Below are 23,533 nucleotides of genomic sequence, written 5' to 3' on the forward strand. Positions count from 1 at the left end.
CCTTTAAGTAGTGCTGCAACATGATGATAAGTTCTAGGGGAGTCCCATTTGAATAAAATACCAGAACATATGATGTCTACTGTTACCCCTGAGATCTTCAACATTAACAGTTAAATTTCAAACCAAATCCATTACATCTCAACTGAAAATATGTCCCTCAAATGACTTCCCTTAGGAAAACTATTCATCAGCATCCCTTAAGAAAGTATGAATGAATGGACGGTACCTGATATAATATTTTCCTCAGGAGAGAAAAGAGTCTTTGCTTTAGTCACAATCTCCATTATCCCTATATAAACCGAATGTTGACCACATGCAAGGTTTGGGACCAAGTTCTGCAGATTTTTTCAAAAGGAAATCCCATGAATTCACATCTAGAACTTCTTTTAGCTCACAGCTGTAGAATTAGAAGAAGCAAAACATGGGATTTAACATATTCCATAGTTAAACTCCAAGAGGATCAGACCCCATCATTGATAATGTAACATGCATATCACCAATAACTCTGAGATACCATGCCTGGAAAAGAGGTCTTCCTAGATTTGTTTCCTGAAGCTCTGCTCACTTATATTTTGGACACCCTGGTCTCATAAAGTCTTAAGATAATCAAGTGATTAGTGACCTCCATTTCCACTCATTTAAGCTCATCTACTAGTACAACACACCCTGGATCTCAGCATCACTCAGAGCCATTGTTCTTCCTAGAACTTGGATTATCTACCTTTGCTCCCATTCTGTTGATTCTATTAGACTTACTATTCATCATGAAATGCTTTGCTCTCTTTTCTCCCAATTTATCAATTCATATTCTTATTTTTGCTAGTGTCCTATCTAGGTTCAATCCCATAGGACTCATGTCAAACATACAGTCATTTAAGATGGTGTAGCACGATGATTAGGAACAGGGAATCTAAGTCTAAACTGTCTCCACCACTAAATAAACTGTGTGTGATTTGGGCAAATGACTTGATTTCTGTGTCTTAGTCTCTCCATCAGTAGAAAGGTAATAGATACTTCAGTGTGCCAGACACCATTAAACACTAATGATTCAACATGGAAGCTATCATAGAATTTTAAGTAGAGAACTGATACGATCAGGTATATACTAGCTCCTTCCATGACCAGCTATATGATCTTCAGCCTAACATTAATTTCTCTATGACTCAGTTTCCTCAACTTTAAAATGGACATAAAAATAATACCTCCCTAAGAAGGATTGCTAAAAATATGAGATAATAGTGAGCTTCAAATAAATATTAGTTATTAGTAGTAACCTGCGTCCATGATACACTCTTTTGTAGCACTGCAACTAAGAAAAGCTGTCTATATTCTCTAATTGTTTAAATTCTGTTACCAGTTCACTTATCAAGCTCTAGAAACCTGTTTTTCATCTTTTATTCATTCACAGAAATATTTGCTAAACCCCTAATAAGTATAAGGCCTCTACCAGGTGATGGTGATGCAGTAAAGAAGACTAACACAAATTCTGCCCTCCCATTTCTTGCCAAGTATCTCCTCAAAATTGGCATTCCTAATGATTATTCACAGTCCCTTCCTTCTTGGTCTCTAATTAAATATTTTAAAATATTGGACAGATTCTTTAAAGATTTTATTTATTTGAGAGAGAGAGTAAGCAAGAGAGAGAGAGCACAAGCAGAGGAGGGGCAGAGGGAAAAGGAGAATCAGGCTTCCTGCTCAGCAGGGAGCCCAATGTGGGGCTTGATCCTGGGATTCTAGGATCATGATGTGAGCCAAAGGCAGATGCTTAGCTGACTGAACTTAGCCACCCAGGTGCCCCCAGACAGTCTATTTTTATGAAAATATCAACATTTGGGCAGCCTGGGTGGCTCAGTGGTTTGGTGCCACCTTCAGCCCAGGGCCTGATCCTGGAGACCTGAGATCGAGTCCCGTGTTGGGCTTCCTGCATGGAGCCAACTTCTCCCTCTGCCTGTCTCTGCCTCTCTCTCTCTCTGTGTCTCTCATGAATGAATAAAATAAAATCTTTTTTAAAAACTCTGCTTTGCTGTAACTTAAAAAATATATCAACTTTTCCCATTCATTGACATCCATGTTGCCATATTCTTTTGGTTCTATTTTTCTGATTCTGCCATCTAACCTTTCTCTGGAACCTCAATTTCTCACAGTGCTTTATCGTGAGAATATATAGCTCTCTGTCCCTGTATTAACTTTCTCATTGAAGCTCCTCATTCTCATGGCTCCTATTATTATTTTGTGTGTGTGTGTGTGTAAATGATTCTTTACTTTTTGATTACTTTATCCTCTTACTGCTTTCCTGATTTCACTCAATGCTTCTTAATGTATATTTGTCATCACCAAAGGGGTACCCAAACAAGTCCACAAAGTCAACACATGCTGAAATTAGTATTCCATCTTGTATAAACACCAAGCCCCATGTCCTAAATTGTTAAATTTTCATCTCATATACCTGAGACTAAACCCTCAAAGCCATATGTTATTCTTTCTTTACTTAACCCACCCTCCTCATTCTTAGCTGATTCCATGGATTCTATCTCTACATAATATTTTGATTATTATTATTGCCATTAGCCTGGTTCAGACTCTTCTTTACCTCTCATTTGAACTATTATACTAGTCTTCTAACTATCCCCACAGCACACCACTCACTCAGTCTTTTTATCTCTTGATTCATCACACAGGCTACTGCTAGATCCATGCTCCTCAAGCTCTACTTAGGCTTTGTACTACCTTTCTAAAAACTTTAAGGGTTCTTCATTGCTCAACAAAGTAGTCAACACTGGCAAGCCTAATATTTAAAGCCCTTTGTACTCTGGCCACACACTACCTTCAAAAATAAGGTCTTCCATCTATAAAATTCTTTGGAATTTGAAAAGCATTTTTACATCTATCATCTTATTTAATCTAACACTCATAAAATGTCTTATGATAGATATTATAATAAAATAAAAGTCCTATGTTATTCATAAGTCATGAAAGTGCTACACATGGGGAAACTAAGGATCAAAGAGATTTGAATATTTCTTAAGTTATATAAGCATTTCTGAAACAGAAATAGACAGATTTGATGAGAGGATTTTGACCAAACACTGCAATAAACACACTTTACTTTTCCAAATAATAATACTGTTCATTATTCTCCTTTGTGAAGCACAAAATAAGGAATATCACAAATTATGCAAAGAAATTGATGAAAGGATTTAAAAGTCAGCAAACCTAGGTTTAAGTTTGGGCCTCTTATTAATTTCTAAATCCATTAACAACACTATGCTTTATTATATTACCTGCAAGACAGCCTCATACGTCCCGAAACACATTTACTTCACAAAGAAATAATGAAGAGCCATGGAATTATATCCATTTTAAGTATTTAATTCTAAAATATGTAGCTGTCTTCTTTTGTATGGAGGCATCAAAGCTTTTTTTTATAATCATTAGACATCTGTATTATCTCTACTTGGACAGATAGGCAAACGTAAAGTTAAATACCTTCTTTAAGTTCTTTCATTGTCAAATGAAAACTAGGAACCTTCAGACTACACACTCAGGTAACATTTCTATTTCATAGTAATCTATCAAATATCCTGAGTTGAGAAAAAAAGAGAGTTCCATAATATCAACTCAGCTTATGTTTCTAAATAAAGCAACCGTATATTTTATATGGTAAAGAAGACAGAGAGTTAATGGCTCAAAACATCAGAAAGTAATTTTAAGAGCAGTTATAATAAATCTTTGGACTTTCTATTGAAAAATCAATCTTTTAGCACCAAAATCTATATTTTTCACAATTTGCTGTTTTAAGAAAGGAAGAGAAGAAAAAGCAAAGAAAGAAAGAGAGAGAGAAAGAGAAAAGGAGGGAAAGAGACTGGAAGAAAGGAAGGAAGGAAAGAAAGGAGGGAGGGAGAAAGAGGGAAAGGAAGGAAGGAGGGAAAGTAGAAAATGGTCTTAAGAACTGGATGATGAACAATTACCATGGTAACACACAGTGTGCCATCATCACCTCCTTATTACTAGAATGGAAAGAAGGTTGCATTATCAGCTTTGTGGTCAGCAGAGGCAAGCAAAGGAATTTTGAAGAAGCAATGAAAGGCACTGCAGCTACTACATTCAGGATCAACTGATCATGGTCTAGTTAAACACTCTATAAAATCTTTTTCAGCTTAGAAAAAGGGGTGAGGAAAATAACCCCCCACCAGTTCTCTGCTGATAACTCAGGAGCAGTAGGAGAAAACTATAGCTATGTCCCCTAGGAATTCTTGATTCCTGATTTCATGTTCAAAAGTATTTTGAAATTTTTTATTTCTTTGGGTATAAAGGAGCATCCTTTATAAAGACTCAAATTGCCATGTTGTTAGTCACAATTAGAAAAAAATAAAAAATAAAAAATAAAAAACTGACCCAGGACTAGAAGGGAAACCAAACTTAAATTAATGATAAATTTCACACAGAACTGATATAACAACAACAAAAAAGGTTTAGCAAGAGGGTTATAGGTGATTCATTGAGATATGTGTTTGTATTTGGTTTATCACCAATATGCACATATGTGTTTGATGACAACATATAGATCAATCACCTGATACTTTATTGGGAGAAAGCATACTCATGACTCACTGAACATCTCATGGTTCTTAGTAAGTAATTAACAAGTCCACATTTTCCCCTTTTTATCTGCCTTCTTCCAAAACTTAAAGTAGAATCAGCTCATAACTCTAATTTTTGGTCTTTAGATCAAAGTTTAATAAAATAAATTTCTAAGCATATGGAGCTGGTGGCAGAATAAATAATTTTTTTAAAGATTTATTTATTTATTCGGAGAGGGAAAGAGAATATGAGTGGGGTTAGGGGCAGAGGGAGAGGGATTGAGAATCCCCAAGCAGACCTCCTGATGAGCACAGAACTCATCTTGGGGTTCAATCCCAGGGCTCTGAGATCATGACCCACGCCCAAACCAAGAGTCAGACACTTAACCGACTGAGCCACCCGGCTGCCCCAAAATAAATAATTCTTATTTCCCGTCATCTAGCATATACTTTATGTTTCACCTACTAGGTCATCTATCATCAGTTTGAGCCAGATATGTGTTGAAGTATTTATTTTTCCTGCTTAATTGAAAAAAAAAAGGAATGCTAACTAAACAAACTCAACCCATTAAAAGAACTCAGGGTTCTTCACTTTTTTTTTTTTTACTTGATCTAGAAACTAAAGTAAATGAATTTGCTTCTAAAGAATCCTGTAATTCTTTAGTTGTAAAAACTAGTTTGTTGCTCAATTTGAGATATGGATCTGCCAACATTTACAGTTAAAATGCATATTTAAAAAATGAGACAAGTTCTGATAAAAACATTATTCCAGTATGACATAATAGCTAAAAAGACTTCAGTCCAACTGTGACATTCTTTACCACAACTGAAAGAAAATGTATTGGCACTCAAAATAGTCTATTGTTCACAGTTACAACAATGACTCAGAATGCATTTTCTATTACTATTATTTATTCTCCATAGCTTTTTACTAAAAGAAGTCAGAGTCCTGTATATAGACTTTGGCTTTTAGTACATGCATTTCTACTGTCTAGTAATGTAGAATCATACATAGGCCATAAGCAACATCCATCAAACAGACATAGTTAAGAGTAAATGTTTCATAATGTCTGACAGTTAGAGTGTACTGCTTAAGGATAATCTTGTTTGATAAAGCATAAACTTGTTTCAGCAGTTAATCTGAGCTTTACAAGGATCTAAATACTTACCATGAACAGTTTATTAAATGCGATTATTTTCATTGCTTAATTAATGTGTTTAGATCTTGAAAGTTGTTACACATATGAGTGTTCTTAACTTATAAAATTATTAGGAAACTAGATATATTGGAAATTATAATAAAGAATATTAGGTTTTTTTCTGGTTTTAGTACATCTTAAAGAATGTGAACTCTGTTGCTAAAAGCTAGGAAATATAGAATTATATAATGGTTATCAATAGAGCTATTGGGTAGTTTTTTAAAAAAAAAATCAATGGATTAAAAATCCATCTACACAGACAGGTCATCAGTGGGATTAATGTGGTGGAATGTCCTTCTGGCAAGGAATCAACAGCTTTGTGAACAAAGACAAGTCCTTCAGTAGCTCAATGTCACTGCAAAGATGCTGAGATACACAGATATTGCTAGCTTATATGGAATTGTGTGTTTTTCTATCCCAACTGCCATGTATATTCTCAACTTACTGGAGGTCAGCATAGAGGAAAATGCTTAGCCACTATAGTTTGTATAAAGCAAGCAGTGGAAAGTGCAAAAAAGAGAGTGTGAATTTAGCCGATAGAATAAGGAGGTAGAATGATAAATGCAAAGGCAATTTTTTATTTCTGACAGTGATAAATCACACACTGGGTAAGTTCTGTCCAGAATTACTTCCTTGCCTGAACCAGTGACCCATTCACCATCTACCTATAGGAATAAAGATCATTTTCTATTGCTTCGTCTTCTTTCCTCAGGTTATCTTTCTGAAAGTTGTAAACTCCATACAACCACTCATGGGCTATTGAATTCCCTCATATTTTCCCAAGTCTAAGTCATTCCACAATCGGTCTGGGAAGTAATTGGAAGTGTTGGTGGAACTCATTCCTACAGCCTTCTGACTACGTTGGCCCAGGCCTCTAAAGAGTGTGCTCAGAGCAGTCTGCAATGAGAGGCCACAAGCTGAAGGTTCTCTACGAGCAACCAGAGCTCTGCAGCAACTTCCTCCTCAACACAAGTCTCCCCACACCTCCTGTCAAAAAGAGGGGGAGGAAGTAAGAAGCAGGCAAGGGAAAGGAAAGACAGCTCTTCTCACATGTCAGTATATATACATATTCTATCTGTGACATCAAGCTCTTGAGCACTAGGAGTAAAGAAACCTCAGGGTTTTGATGGAAATGACAATGACAGCATCACTACAGTAACAGCATTGCCTAGGGCCTTGAAGCATCCACCTTCCATTCTTGTTCACCATCCTCCCCTAAGAACTCACTCACTATTTCGCCAAACTCACTTTTCCAGTTTCAGAAGTAGGAAAAGAAAAGAAAAAAAAAAAAAAAAAAAAAAACACCTCTTATTATGGGAGGAAGGAGAATTTAGAGAGCAGGACTCATTCTTACACTTACCTGGTAGAGGGCCCTTTTTATTAGCACACTGAGGAGGGTGGGGTATTTCTCCAGGAACACCTATAGAGCTGGTCTTTTGTTCACCTACTGTGTAGAAACTTCAAATGCAACATTAAAGATGGTGGAGAAAAAAGCAAGTGGTATTTCAGAAGAGAGACCCTATTGCAGAGTGGTTGGAAGGAGGAGTTTTGAAGTTAGGCAGATTTGGTTTCCAATTCCACCTCCTGTATTTAATGGCTGTGTGTGCTCTTGGGTATGTTACTTAATTTATAAAATTAAAAAATGGAATCAAACTCATTGAAGGGTTTCATTAAGTGAATATCAAGTTTTTAGTCTTATTTCTGATAACTCTTACCAAAGACCAGAAATATAGTGCTATAGTGAGGGTTCAATAAAAGTATTTTCATTGGAAATGCATTTTGAGTGAGTTATCATTAATTAGCTAGGCATTTTCTTCCCTGAAATGTGTATATCCTTGCTGAGTATATGGAATATGGGCTTAGTCAAATCAGATCAGACCATGTAATTCAGGTCATCTGAATTTCACTGCCTGTCATTTCCAATCATACTCCATGGTAGCAGTTGTGAGAAGAGCCTCCTCCTTCTTGGGCTGCATACAACTCAGAATACTAAATTCCAATCCCTGCCATCTTGCTCACACAGCCTGATTCTGACTTAGATTACTTGATACTTGTAGAGCCATTGCCCTGTATTTAATGTTACTACAAAATACAGGAACCTTTTCTTGCTCCATCAACTAAATGTATGTGCTCTGTCCCTTTGCCTCATAATGTTTAAAAAATGGGAGCAAATAGCTAAGAAAAGGAGATAAGACTAAATTTAAATCCTAATTATGGTCTCCATATAGTCTACTCCTATATCTACTGTTAGCTTTAACATTTGTTCTCTGATACAAGAATACAATTTCTCTCCTTTCTTTCCATCTCTGAAAGAATTATGGAAACAAAGACTCATTCACTTCTATGTTCTACGATTCTCTTCACATGTGGTCTGCACAGTGCCCAGACTGCTGACAGCCTCTGTGTATAGCCCCTGGTATGTTTATTTTGCCGTTCCCTCAAGGGCCAAGAGAAACAGCAGGCTGATTACTACATTTCTCCTTCCCCACTCTCCCACGCCCAAAAGTCAGCTCTAAATTTTTCACAATAGCATCTACATCAGCTGTAAGACATTTTTTTTTTAACAAGCTTTTTTTCTACTTTCTTCCTGGTGTAATGCTCGTATTTTGAGATCTAGGGTTTGTAGGGATCTTCTCTTACCTTATCACTCTTTAAGAGCAGGAAGTCCCCCACGAGTCTCCCACCCTCCAACTTAGAACAGAAATCCATTGACTGTGCTATATTTATTACTAGTCCTTAATGTGTTTTAAATGTTAATAAAATGGGAAATGCCCTCAGCCATCTCTAAATCTTGTATTTCAGACAAGTTTCTCAGAATTGGCAGAACTTGCCAGCTTTGCAAGACAACATGGTCAAATGTGGAAAGACCTAGGACTTCAAATTATTGATCCTTCAACAGTGAATGTATGCAGTTCCCATTGCTGATAAATAAGCTTCAAATGAGAAGGTCAAGGGGTTCTAAAAGGTGAGAGCCAGGAAATGCACATTACCGAGTTGGGCATCAAAATACACAAAGCTAAGTCCTTTGTCCAGAATTTAACTCAATGACCACGGAGCTCTAATATTTTTACAGAACTGTATTCACTGAAGATATTTTTTGCAATTTATTTGTTAATTTGTTTTAGCCAAAACAACCATTCACTGAGAATCTCAGCAATTAAAAGCAAAAGTTTTTTTTTTTTCCTATCATGAAGGACAGATTATAATTTCTCCTCACATTTCATTTCTTTATTCTTTAATCAACCTGTTTTATATATCCAAAGCAATAAAACTACCATTACTTTGGGAACAGCATTTTGCATTTTAATAAGCTTTCTTTTAACATATTAGTTAGGCAGCATTATAAACAGACCTCTTATTCCTGGGGGAGGTGGATCAACCATGATTGCCTGAGAAAAACAGAAAGTAATAGTACAGCTAACATTTAAAAGGAGCCTGTGGCAAAGTGTACATTGGTTTCTGCAACAATTCTACATTTACAAGTGAGAGTAGTTAAACAGGACCAAAGGAAAGCTGGCAAACACAAGATTCCTGAGGTGACATCTGTTATGATCCTCTGTCCAAAGACTGATATAATCTAAAGGAATCTTTTACCTTAATTGTCTTCTAAGCTGTGAAGTTTCCATTATACAGTGTATATTGTTCCCATTCTTACATTCCTTCATGGTAATGAAAGGAACAGCTTTTCCTTAAGTAAAATAGCATTCAAAGAATCTTCTGGAGATGATTCATAGAAACTTGGTGTCTCATGGAAGATAGTTTAATGACCACTAATTCTACATGATTTTCTCTTCTCTCAGAAAGCATAAAACATAGGGCCCAGTTTAGACAAAGGCAACTAGGAGAAGATAAATTGCCAGTCACAGGGAGGGTCAAAAAATGAAGGAATGAATATTCTAAGGCTCCACAGCATCAGGAGAGCCAAACAAAACTTAATTACTGACTGTAATAGAAATGCAAGATAATATTCTGCTAAAACAATTCAAAAGATCAGTGACAGCTTCAGTGAAAGAAGTAGCCAAACTTCATTGTATTCTTCTGTATCATTACACACCAGAATCACTTGCCATTGTAGAAAAATTGACTCTCAGAGGACAGAGTCGAAGGTGTGTTAAAAGAATTGACTGCCTAGAATACATAGACAACAAAGTTTGGCAAAATCCACTCCAATGATTTGATCATGAGTACAATGGTGCTGGATGGCAAAACCGTGAGTGCAAAAGTTATGGCTGGTCTAAAAAAGAAAGAAAAAACTAGATCCTGACCAAATGTTGGAAAGTAGAAATACCAGAATACTCAAAACAATGAATTAAGGACCACCTACCATAGAGATCAAATTGGGTAAAAAAAATAAAATAAAATAAATTAAAAACTATAACCCAAAGGCTGTTTTGTAAATAAAGCTGCACTGGAATGAAGCCATGCCCACTCACTTCAGTGTTGTCCATGGCTGCATTCACACTACAATAGCAGTGGATATTTGTGAGATTGTCTCACAACTGGATAGTTGTGAGACACTGTAAATTGGCAAAGGCTAAAATGTTCACTATGTAAGCTTACAGAAAAATGTGCTGACCCCTGAACTAAATAGAAGAAGAATGAATGGTTAAGGTTGCCAAAGAAAGTAATGAGTTACTCTATCTAGAACCATAAAACAAAAAGAAAATATACCATGTCTAATCAGCAGAACACACAGAGCGGAACCATCAGATGGTGAAGAAGATCCCCCCCACTAAAAATCAGTCCAAGATTACCAGACTGCACTCTCAGATTGAATAAAGACAGTTCAGGATAGGAAAGAAAAGGTTTTCCCCAGGATGTCATACAGTACAAAAACATAGTCCATTTCAAAAACATTTGTTGAACCCCTACTGTCTGCCAGACCCTGGGCTGGGTAGGCATCAGGGATCTGAGTGACTATAACAAATTTCTGGTCCAGCAGAGCTGGGGAATAGTTACGGAATAGATTAAAATGAAACACAAAGCTGGCCAGGCCACTTCTTCAAACTTTTAGAAGTCAATGCAAAGAGTAACCCTTCCTCGTCTGACAAAAGTCTTTCTTCTTTACACTGTCAGAAACATAGTCCTGGCTCAGCTAGGCTTTCATAATGAGAGGCATCACTCAAGCTTGAAATCTAGATTTTCCTTTCTAGAAGTTTATAGTCAGAAAGTGCCAAGAGATGATCCTACACAGAATAGGTTTTAAATGGATACTTTTTAAAAATCAATTGACTTTTCAGTTGAACTCACTAATTTTATTCCTGTCCTTATATTACAGCTCTCCAGACAATCATTAACTCTAGGAGAAGTATCTGTTGCCTCATGTTTTCTTAGCCTTCTAATATACAGAGAAATAATGGAAGGTTGGAAGACACAGGATGAAGAGAAGGATAAGTGTCTGTGATATTTGTAAATTCATTGTTAGGCTGAAAATTGTTTTCAAACAGTAGGTCACTCTTGATATTCCATGAACTAGAGTTATCTTATTATTGTATTTCAACTGCAATTCAGCTATAATAAGTAGAGAGGTTCTTTAATGGAGCTTTCCTATTCTCTCACCCATGCGGGAAGTACCAACTTATACTGCTACTGGAATAATTTTCCCCTCAAATTCATTTACTGCCTTTCATTCACTACCTCCCTGAAAATATATGATGGATCTGTGAGGCCTATAAAATTAAATTTCAAGATCTCAGCCTAGCATTATACGTTGCACTAATTGGCCCCCTCCTGCTCCACTGATCCCATCCCACACGTGGACCCCTGTGCTTTGCTCAAGCCAGTAGCAGCCATACCTTGGACAAAGAGGCTCAGCTCTACCTCTTGATCTTTGCATTGTCCTACACATGTCCCAGCCTCTCTTCCAAAGACCATTCTGCACTCTTTCAGAACTTAACACTAACCTCTTTCAAGAACTTCGCAATATTCTGGAATTGTCCCTTTCAATATATACTCAATATGTATAACTCTCATTATCTTACTCCCCCAAAATAAATTAGAATGTCTAAAGGGCAAGAGCCCTAGCATCCATAATCCCCCACCCCTGACAATGGCACACAAATTGCAGCCTGACCGACAGACAGACAGGAGGGGTCATGTTGTATCATTTACCTTCCCACTTCCCCTAAGTATATTTTCTATCTGTTTCTCATGGTTTTATCTATTTAATGTTTTGTTATGCTCTCTTGAGGTCCTAACACATTGCTGAAAATGAAACATGGATATGAAATCATTATAATAGGGGCACTTAGGCATTTTGCTGCAGGATTTTTGATTTAAACAATTTTTTGTGCTAGTATGTGCTTTTTTGTCTCATCATCCATCATGTTTGATAGTAAGCCATTGCCTCTGCCTTTTACTGATTTGCACAAGAGCCTAGTAAGATATTCTCAGCCTGATAGAGATATTCAGGGTCTTGAAATAAATAGGTTCCATCAATATTGGTGATTGTGGACTAATTCAGATGTGTTTTCCTGCAAAATATAGTGGGCTTTGTTTGAACCTCATGTCAGATTATCCACGTTAGTGTTGATCTGCAGCAGAGACGGGCACTGGCTTCTCAAAATATCTTTTAGCTATTACCTATAAATGCTTGAAAGAATTCACAAATGCAGATACCTTGTTATGCATGCTGCTTCCTGAAACCGCCTCTGAGACACCAGATGGCACAGCAAGAGCTGTACAAGTGACAGATGATAAAGTGTATCAAGCCACATAAATTAACCTCATCATGGCCATAGTATCAGATGCCACAGGGAAAAGCAGGAGGACTGAGGAGCAACTGCACTATATTACCCACAGGGATGAATTTACAATCCATCTGGGGTCTCTCATGTGAGGATACAGGAACCCCAGATGGCCTGTGAATTTTGAACATTTGTGTATGCAGGGGTTGTTTAATCTTTCTGGAAATTAACTGACACGTTGGTCAGGAAGGATGCTTTAGCCAGCACCAAAGCCATGTTTCACTCGGCTCGGACAACTTCTGAATATCATTAGAGGAAATACCCCCAGGCTGACCATGCCAGTGCACCATGACGGCTTCCAGGCCCAAAGAGAGAGTAAGGGGCCTGTTTCCTGGATGCGCTTCAACCCAGAGCTAATGAGGCCGTACTGTGTGTGGTGTTACTAAGCTGCATAAAGACACCAAAGGGCATCACAGGGGACAGAACAACTGCCCACCACTGCGTTATAAGAGCATTAAAGCATTCATAACCAAGTAGAACATACAGAAATAATCACCAAAGAATATAGTTCTCAAGCTTGTAAACTGGGATTTAGGTCTATACTGGCACTCCTACTTCTGGAAGGTAAACTGCTTTCCCCTGAGCAGTTCTAGAAAAAAAGCAACCGCTGTAAAACCATGCTGAAGCAAGAGTATAGAACAGTTCTTAAAAATGACCTAGCTGGCTGGGTAAAAAGGAAAAATAGATAAATTAAGGAAGTTTGACAAGTTAAACGTTAATAAAGGCCAGTCCAGACGTGGGCTGAAAGGAATAGAAACACATTATATCAAATGAGTAATGTCCAAACAATCTGGATCTGGAAGGAGGTCTGTCAGGGGAAAGCAACAATTCAGACCCTAGCAGCCTGGAGTGAGGAAGGCTGGCATCAGTCTTTAGAAACTAAGTACCAGAATAATCCCTGGAACCATAGAGAGACAGACCCAGTGGACTGCATTATCAGAGCAAGCAGAGTGGTAAGGAAACTGGTAGTACATAAAACCACTGATGGTAGCAGGAAGGAGGGAGTCGGAGAGTATAGTTCCATGAACCGGTCACAGAGTAGGGCTACAGCCTGGGACTGAGGAAGGAGCCCAATAGCCAGAGGCTAGGACTTCTAAGGAAACTGTTACTTCAGGCTACAGTTGGTCCTGGGACCTTGGGCCAGGGCCCAGCCTACAAGTAGGAATTCAAGTCAACTCCTCTGAAAAAGCCTCCTTTTCCACCAGCATTCACTTTGATTCTCCTGCTTCCACTCATAGAAATCAGTGCCTACCCTTATCTTGTCATCATTAATTGTGTCTATTTTTGTCTTACTTCTCTAGCAACTGTGACTCCTTGAAGGTAGGAGCTAGTACTTATATTTTAAGTATCTGGCACATAGTAAACACTCAAGAAGTAAATTGTGACCTCAACAAATGATCAAGGATTGATGCAAATACTCAAAAACAGGATCACACCAGCAAGGCTACCTGTGAGGCCAGAGAATCACGTGGAGCCGTCCCCTATGACAGGACTCACCACAATACAGCCATATCTGGCCCCCTGCCTGGTTTGTAAATAATTTTTATGGATATACAGCCATACTCACTTATTTACCTTTTTTTGAGGATCACCACAGAGTTGAGTAGCTGGCCCAAAAAGCCTAAAATATTTACTATGTGTCCCTTTAATGAAGAAGTTGGCTGATTCCTCACCTACGGAGCTTGTGAAAATAGCACTGCCCAAGCCCACCCTGAGGTTCTGATTCAGGAGTGGGATGCAGGCATGAGTGTGAATGTATGTGTTTGTGTGTATGTGCAGTGTTTCAGGTAAATGTTTTCTTAGAAGCTCCAGAAAAAAATTCTGATGTACAGAACTCACAGAAAAGAAACACCCAATACCAGCCTAAAACTACTTTGAGTAAAAGTTGATGGTTTAAATAAACTAGTATCATTCTGGAGACATTAAAGGGTCCTTTTATATTCACATGAAGGTCTACTGACCTAGCCACCAGGGCTGACCTTCCAACAAAAATTATCTCATATTGAGATGCAGATGTTTTATTTCTTGGGGGCATTGTGTGGGAAATAATTCATATCTAGTGAAAAATACCTTTTCAAAATAAATTGTAGTCACTCCATAAGGCCAAGGGAGCTTTTAAGATATAATAAGTGATTATAGGAAGTGAATTCAGAAAGAAATTGAGATGCTGCTGAAGAGCTCCTTAACCCCTAGGAACTGTATAGGGGTCCTGGTGGCAAAGGGAAGAGTGAAAGGGAAGCGAATGGAAAGACAGCATTCTCCAACAGCACAGATTGCCCGGAGCCATCTTGGGATTTTAAAATGTTGTTGGATCCTTTGTTACTGCTGTGTGGCTGTTGCTATTCTAATCCACGAGAAAGTCCCTTTTCTTCTACCCTCAAAGTGTAGGTCCAATCTATTCTCTTCTCTCCATCTAGATTGCTGTATCTCTACCTGTCACCTACCCAGTTCCAAGATACCACCTCTCTGATGTTGGAAGTGTTGCATTGCCCTGACAGACCTCCTCTCAGATACATTAGCCTCCTACCTGTTCTCCCTGCTTCCACCCTTTCTACTTTCAGTCCACAGGCCACCCTGCAGCATGGATGATTTTTCTAAACATAATCCATGTCATGTATCTCTTTGGCTTAAATCTCCCCTGACTTCCCAAATATGCTTAGAATAAAATCCAAACTCCTTAGCCTAGTTTAACGAAGTTAGGTACTGCCTGAGGTCACATAGTGAATTTGAGATGGAGCCCCATTTAGTTATTAAACAACCAACTGTTTTCTGGTATGGGACCAAGAGACTTTGCTCAGCTTGCCAGAAACTGATTGTTCCTGGCACTCACACCCACATCTCTTTCTGCCTTTGCCATGCCTGTTCCTGACCCAACACTGGCTCCTACCTCAAGCCCTCTCCAACCTGCTTGACCAACTAAAGTGAAATAGCTCATACCTGGCCATGGTGTCAGAGATAAGAGGGAAGTAGATTAAATGGAAAACATAACAAGAAATAAATATGTCTTCACAACAGTCAAGGATGCAGAGCCCCCAAACAGAGAGTGATATAAACACGATTTTTATTGAGCTATGAAAGACAAACTTTGGTTTGTATGTACTTCTGTTATTTTCTTCTTATTTACATACACAAATTCATGTAACAGCAAATCTTAAATATTCACCCATGCCAATTAGACGGTCAAGGTCTGCGTCATGTAAACACACGCAAGTCTGGCCACAATGAATGAGCCTGTCCCAAAGCTTGATACGAGTGGTCGTCACATGACCCAGTACAAGCACTCTAACTAGCAGGAGAAGTGTACAATGGACAAACATTCTAATCAGATCTTTTCTTGGGAAGTTAGGATACAAGGCAAACAGAGGCATTCACATAAAAGAGGAAGACAAGAGCAGAAATACTCTTGAATAGAAGGGGGTATGCGTGAGCCATGAGAGTGAAAAGGGAGAGACAGAGGAAGATACCAGGTACAGGAATAACAGCTCTGAGAGCTGCTAAGGGATTTAGAAGAATGTTCCAGTTCTCCAGGTGGTTTTTTTGTTACAAGGCTTTGCATGTGTCCTTACCTCCCTTACAATGCATAAATATTGCCTGGGTGACTCGAGGTCATATGATGATATCTCCATTCCCTGAAAGATCCCAAATGATATAGAATTTCCTAGTGTCCCTTTACTCATTTTTAGACACTTCACATGAATTTTCTGTAGGAGGTCTGACATGTTTCATAGGCACCTCCTTCTCTCTGTTTCCTTGATGAGAAAAATGGGTCAGAGAATAACTATGTAAATTTTTAAGCATAAATAAATCATAAGCAAACAAAAACATCCAAGTCCATACCGATTATATTTCTCAATGTCTCTGATATTTACCAGAGTATTTTCATCTATTTTAAGTCAAGAAGTCCTCTGCAGATTCTATTAATAAACACAAGTCACCAAAGGAAGAGGGATACATTAAGATTTCCAACTTAAAGTTAGGTTCCAGGTCACTTTCTGTGTATTTTTATAACCCACCATCTAAAATGCAAGCTGGGTCACTCCCTGCCATAATAAAATACCACAGACTGGATGACTTGAACAAGAGAAATTTATTTTCTCAAATTCTGGAGACTGAAAATTCAAGATTAAGGTGTCAGCAGGATTGGTGACTGGTGAGAGCTCTTTCTTGGGGCTGCAAATGGCTACCTTGTCACTGTGTGCTCCTAACACCCTGTCTCTGTGCATGTGCAGAGTAAAAGTGAGAGGGAGCTCTCTAGTGTCTCTTCTTCTAAGGATACTACCCTATGGGATCAGAGCCCCACCCTTTCTACCTCATTTAACCTTAAGTACCTCCTTAGAGGTCTCATCTCCAAATACAGTGACATGGAAGTTAGGGCTTCCACATACAACTTTGGAGGGACACATATATGTGGTCCATTATATCCACTGTGAAAACGGGAAGACATACCTTTTTTTAAGATTCTTTATATCATACACCTTTCTGGAAAAACAACAATTTTTCTAAAAGGCAGGATATTGGAATGATTTTTCAGTGAATGTTCCATTATTAGTATTTCAAAAGATAAGCAATTTATATAAACCAGAGTTCTACTGCTTTCAAAATAGATTTCCACCCTGAGATCACCTTAGCATCAATATAGTGAAGATTCATCTCTCAGAGGTAACCTTGGATTGGTATGACTGCTCTAAAAATAAGGGAATTGTAGGCTATGCTTTCGTCAGACCTTTCCTGAGAAATTCTAAGCCTGCTGCCTTCACTCAGCTGGACTTTTTGTTCAATGCCAAGCTTATGTCAGGAGTTTTTATGTAAATTCTGGAATTTTCATCACAGATTTTATGTGCTAAGTCCCATTTTAGGTAGTGCCTATAGTTTGTTATGCTCATAGAGAAAATCTTCGATGCCTATTCTCTCAAACAGAGAAAGACAAAATGCTTTTCATTTCTTTCAGAATAGAACAGGATTGTTCCATTCATTTCCAAGTGCTTCTCCCCTTTTCAGTTTGGATAAGGCACATTTATCTTATTTCCTTGATGTTTCTCATTTTCTTTTCAAGTTCAAAATATAGGCTTATAAGAGCCATGGGAAATTTAGATATTTTGTTTGATGTAAAATCATAGTTTAAGTAACCTCCAACATTTTCACAGGAGACAACTGGAAATAACCATTATGTGAATCTCTAGTAAAAAGTCTTAAGCCTGACACCTGAACACAGGCCTTTACCATATACCTGTCCCGTATACAATTTTCTGACAATCACATACCATAAATCAAACTTGACTTTCTCATCTTCTTTCCCATTCCGATTTTAAGTTGGTTTGTCCGCAGACCTTATTCTTTTTGCAAAATTGCAGTTTCCTAATAGGGCCTCTTATTATTTACCAAAAACGTATGGAACATTCTGGGGGATCTTGCCATACTCTGCAATTATGAGAAATCCATCAGTCAGGTTTCTGTCAGTCATAATAAAGAGCAACCAGTTCATTACGGTTTCAAAGGACTCTCCTGTTTATCAACACATAATTTTCATAACAACATAGTAATATAGATATCATTGCCCCATTATACCTACAAGGAAAGCAAGAAACAGATTTAAGCCAGTTGACTTTTTCCAAGTATTACAGCCTCTAAGGGCCTGAATCCAGGTGATAGCCAGTTTTCTTTGCCAGAGCCAGGGCTCTTCTCATTAAATGATAACTGTTACCGTTTAAAATTCAAGAGGGGCAGCTGGGTGACTTAGTTGGTTAAGTGTCTGTCTTCAGCTCAGGTCATGGTCCCAGAGTCCTGGGATTGAGCCCCACCGGCTCCTTGAAGGGAGCCTGCTTCTCCCTCTCCTTCCTGCTCATGTTCTCTCTTACTGTCTCTCTCTCTCTCTCAAGTAAAATAAAATAAAAATCAATAAATAAAATCTTTTAAAAAATAAAATTCAAAAGAAAAAACAAAATTATTAGTTTTCTTGGAAAATTAGTAAAATAATTATTCAGCAATATACTTAGACAATTAACATTTATTCCCCTCTACCCACTTTTAGAAAAAATTATCACAAATAAGCCTCTTCCTCTAGCCAGCCCTTTTGCTTATAAGGATCAGAGACAATGTCAAGTTACCTCCAGTGGCAGTAGTTTATTTTCAGGATATTCACACATAGATAAAGCTGAACTGCAGGTCTCAGAAAAAGTAAGAAAAAGTATGTTTCCATGACTATAGGGACTGTAGCCATGTGAGGCCAGCAGCCTTCACTGAAAGCTAGCCCTGCATTCCCTTTGACACAGCTGCTCTCCTTTCTCTGTAGTCCCTGTGTCTTACATCTCACATGTTTTGCTGACTCATAATTTTAGCTTCCTTATGACTTGTAGGTGCATATTACCAGGGGTAATGGGCTTGCCTAATGGTCCCCCTGGATACTTATATCCAAATCCCAGTAACCTAAAAATGTTACTTTATATGGCAAAAGAGACTTCACAGATGTGATTAGGTGAGGACTTGGCAATGGGGAGATTAACCTCGATTACTCAAGTGGGTTCCACATAATCATAGGGATCTTTATAAGATCAGAGACACAGAAGGTGCCCTGACAATGGAAGAAGAGATGTGAAGATATGTACAGTATTGGTTTCAAATATGCCAATGAACCAAGGCATGTCAGGTATGCAGCTCTGGAATATGGAAAAGGCAAGGAACAGATTATCTCCCAGAGCTTCCAAAGGCTACTCATTTCTGTGGACACCCTGATGTTAGCCCAGTGAAACTCACTGTGGACTTTTGACCTCCAAACTGAGTGAGAATAGATTGTGCTGTTTTAAGTCACTAAAGGTGCTGTGATTCATTGTAGCCACAACAGGGAACTAACACTCTCAGAGTAGCTTCACCTGCCTACTTTTATACAGGATGGTTTAGCTCCAGCCTTCATTGCTAGTGGCTTTTTGCCCGGGTATTCCTTGGTTTAAATTCACACAATTTTTTTTTAACAACTAACTTGGTTTATTGTGTACGTGTATACACCAGGTAACATCAGAGGTGGCTGTCCAGTCTAAGAATTGGCTGGGCTTGGGAGGAATGATCATGCATTATCCCTCAACTCTGGCTGAGAGACCGAGGCCCGGTGATACAAAAAAAAACATAGCAGCCTAACTAATTCCCTTTCATTGGGAGCTGGGAATAGAGCATGGCCATGTCAAAGTGGCTGAGGCAAGGCAGTGCATTTCCATTGTTACTCAATTCTCATTTAAAATAGTAACTTGTCAGCTCTGTGTCTTCAACATAGATATGTCTAATTGATTACCCTTCATTTAATTTGAAAAGAATTGCTTCGTTGAGATATGATCCCAATAAGAGACAGATTGGTGTTTAATCCACAGCCCCTTCCTTCCTTGAACAAAGTCTGAAAGCCAAAGGTTCCTAAGAGCCCACATGTCCGGAGTAAGCTTCCAACCCACAGTTTTAGCTGTGAGACAGCCTCATTTTTTAATGCAAGCTGGAGGTTTCAGTGACCAAATGGTTGGCTTGTTTCTCAGATAAAGCTGAAGTAGAAGTCCCTCTTCCAGCCTCAATGCCCATAGGGAGGGCACATTGGACACCAGAAGTACCTAAAACACAGACCCTTCCAGAGCAGTTAAACTATATGTGGGCTCAGTGATTCACTTCTAAAAGGAGAGAGTTGGTTTATTTCATGAGTATGAATTACTGTTTCTATTTTTAGTTTATCAGAACATTAAGATTAGAAGAAAAATGTCCTTAAAAGGTCATAGAGGAGAAATTCTTCTAAACCTTTAAGCCAGGCTGTCAGTTACTTTCCTGCTTCTCCTTTTTCATTCAAGTTTACACTAAAAATTTCCTTTTGCGGAAATATTTATAATCTCCAATTGGTCAGATCTCTATGGTGAGAAATTCGAATGTGTTGATTATAGAGGTCTGTATATCTAATCTTTTAGAACAATGATTTCATCTATAATTTCCATTTGAATAACAAAGTTAGTATGACCAAATGATCATCATTTGCTCATTTACTAGTCATTATATTCTTTAAGACAGCTCCCTAAAGGATAGAATAGCAAATAAATTATCTTAATGCAAAAGATGTATTCCTGCTAAAGTCTTTTACTGTGATTTTAAAGTATACCTTAATATTACATCTACATAAATTTCCAGTGGGACAATCATGTGAACATAAAATCAGATAATTCAGACACATATTCGTGGAAAATGCCAAACCCAGGCAAAATATCAGGAACATATTTACATATACTGTGTATAAAATGTATCTAAATACATATTTATATGTGCTGTGTTGTATGTATTTCTGTATAAATTACACAGCTGACCCTTGAACAATGGGGGTGTAAGGGACATCAACGCACTGTGCAGTCAAAATTACACATATAAATTTTGACTCCTCCAAAATTAACTTCTAATAACTTTTGTTGATTGGCTCCTTACCAATAACATAAACAGTCAACACATTTTGTATGTTATATGTATTATATACTATATTCTTATCATAAAGTAATCCATAGAAAGAAAATGTTAAGAAAATCATAAGGAAAAGAAAATACATTTACAGTATTGTACTGTATTTATAAAAAAAAATCCACATGTAAGTGAATCGCACAGCTCCAACCCATGTTGTTCAAGGGTCAACTGTATTTCTATCCAATAGTATCTGTAAAATAATCTTTCACTTAGGTTTAAATCAACTTAATTTTTGGTGTATTGTGGTGATACGGTAAGGTAGTGAATAGAAGTCAAAGATAATTCACAAATTACAACTTCTTAAACCCTTTCAAATTTTTTCCCACAAAACAGTTGTTTTGTTTTCTTGTTTCTTGTTTTGTTTACCATAGCTTCTTACTAATAACCATTTAAGTTTCAGATCTCATCACTTCTTCCTATGACCTCAGACCAGTGCTAGCTAAAGAGGCTTAGAAGTGTGTAAACCCTAAATGAGGCCTCTTGGAAGGAAAAGATGCAATGGGCTGTAATAGTCAATTCTTGGATAAAAGAGAGGTAAAGAGAGAGCTTCTAACATTGGATTACAGTTTTCTCTCTGGTATTTTGGAAAAGTAATGTGAATACATAAACTTAAATGTTTTGTTTTTTACTTTTAAGTGATCAAATGGTTCTTTATTCTGAATTCTTAAAGAAGATTTATCTTCTTACTCTGCTCTTCTTGGAACCTTAGATTTATAGTCTCTGAATACACAGTAGCTAGTATGAGATGACCCAGGAATATGATGTTAGCCAAGAGAAACTAAAAATCTGCATATGGAGAATTAATTGTCCCTTTAGTCACAGACTAAATATGACAGCCTAACTCATTTGGACCATATTTCAGTTCCCTAATGACATGCCAGCAGATACATATTTATAAAAACATCCTATTTATAGTAGTTACGAAGATAACAATTTATTGTCATAAAATAACAATATGTAGCTTACATAAATCATTATCTCCTTTTCAGCTAATAATTGACTTCTTACCCCTAAACCAGTTGCTTTTTCTTTTTTAGCTATATTCTCTCCAGTGCTTTCTACCTTATCTTTTGAATATCTTAAACTGATAAATTATATTTATCATTGTCTTTATATTATGAAGAAGATAGAGATAAAGATATATTTATATTTTTTCAAAATATACAACCCACCCCATGTATGTATACACTAGCATGAGCATGAATACATACACACACATACACACACACAGATTCACAGATTCTCCCCTACACTATATCCCAGGGATTAATGTCTATCCACTTGATGAATCATTGTTTAAAGGGTGCCTGCTATTAATGAACCAAAAATTGCTGACATCTGAATAAGATTTTGTGTTATGCACAATCTTGAAGAAGGAAAGCTGCAGTGGCCTTGGAATGCATAAAATGCTATTTAATATATTCAAAATTAAGAAAAGATATTCAATAGAATGTCTAAGTCACAAAACCCATAACATGAAATGTAAAGAATGATTATGGAGGTGATGAATTGGAAATATGCACCTAGGAGAGGAAATTTCTAAACCATCAGTAGAACAGCTACCAAGTAGTGCTTATTTGGCTAAAGTAAGAAGATAGAAAAGCTGATATTCCAGTATTTTTATTTAAAAATGGTATTAGTATGTGTCTTATAAAACTGAATAAATAAAATTAATACATATCAGCATTAGGTATGGGAGCAAGGGTGGGGGAAGGAAATGATATCCTCAAGAGCAACAGAAAATAAATAAATGGTTTTTTAATAAAATGTTTGAATTTCTAAATTATACTAATATGCAAAAAATATTCCTTACATGTTTCTTTGGGTCTTACCTCTGATCTATCAAAATTCAAAGGCTACTACCCCAAGTTCACTTAATATCATCTTATTTAACTATCCTTCATAGTTCCTCATTTCTCGAATGTCTCCTCTAGCTACTAAAACATTGACTTTCCACCACCAAAATAATTTCTATGAAAAAAAGGCATGGAATTGACAGTGCATGACACTCCATTTTATCTCCGACAAAGTACAAATTATTTTCACACAATAAATGACCAATGAAAGGCACATTTATCCCAGCTTTTGAATACTGAAAATGTAGTCATCATTAGAAAATGTCACTATAACAGAACAAATGACAATCCTAGAAATACATTAGACTATCATCTATACACAATTTAGACAAATATTTAAATCTCACTGTTTTATGTAAATAAGGAAAACAGAGTTTTTATTTCTGCCTCACAATTTACAGTACTTAACAGTTAACAGTTAAGTCTTCAGCTTAGAGAACAGAAGATCCTTTTCTTGAAACATGAAGTAGTCTAAGGAAAGAATTTTAATTTGGAGAAAATCATTGAAATGTCTCTATCTGAGGACACAGTGAAGAATAGAGACTTCTCCACTCTCCACTAGCCCCTCGGAGGAGAATACAGTCTGTTGGCTACTGGATCTCCCTAGTCTGGTAAATGTCAACCAGGATTAGACTTCTTCAGTAATAAATATTTGGAATACCAGGCATTTCTTTACCCCAGGGAGG

General features: G+C 37.3%; 1 long non-coding RNA gene across 6 annotated transcripts in view; it reads right to left on the reverse strand.

Moving 5' to 3' along the window:
• LOC144316785 (uncharacterized) overlaps positions 1 to 23,533 on the reverse strand; it is a 292,783-nt gene that overhangs the window by 50,951 nt on the left and 218,299 nt on the right. Inside the window, exons 1-2 of one of the 6 annotated variants that reach the window (XR_013382643.1) lie at positions 515 to 655; positions 227 to 397 (exon numbers count right to left, since the gene is read on the reverse strand). The exons of the other annotated variants lie outside the window; for them this stretch is intronic. This is a non-coding gene — a long non-coding RNA (uncharacterized LOC144316785). Of the gene's footprint in view, positions 1 to 226; positions 398 to 514; positions 656 to 23,533 lie in introns of those variants that run through there. 6 annotated transcript variants of the gene reach the window in all.

Source organism: Canis aureus, chromosome 7, assembly GCF_053574225.1.
Source record: "Canis aureus isolate CA01 chromosome 7, VMU_Caureus_v.1.0, whole genome shotgun sequence".
In the NCBI taxonomy this organism is placed as follows: domain Eukaryota; kingdom Metazoa; phylum Chordata; class Mammalia; order Carnivora; family Canidae; genus Canis; species Canis aureus.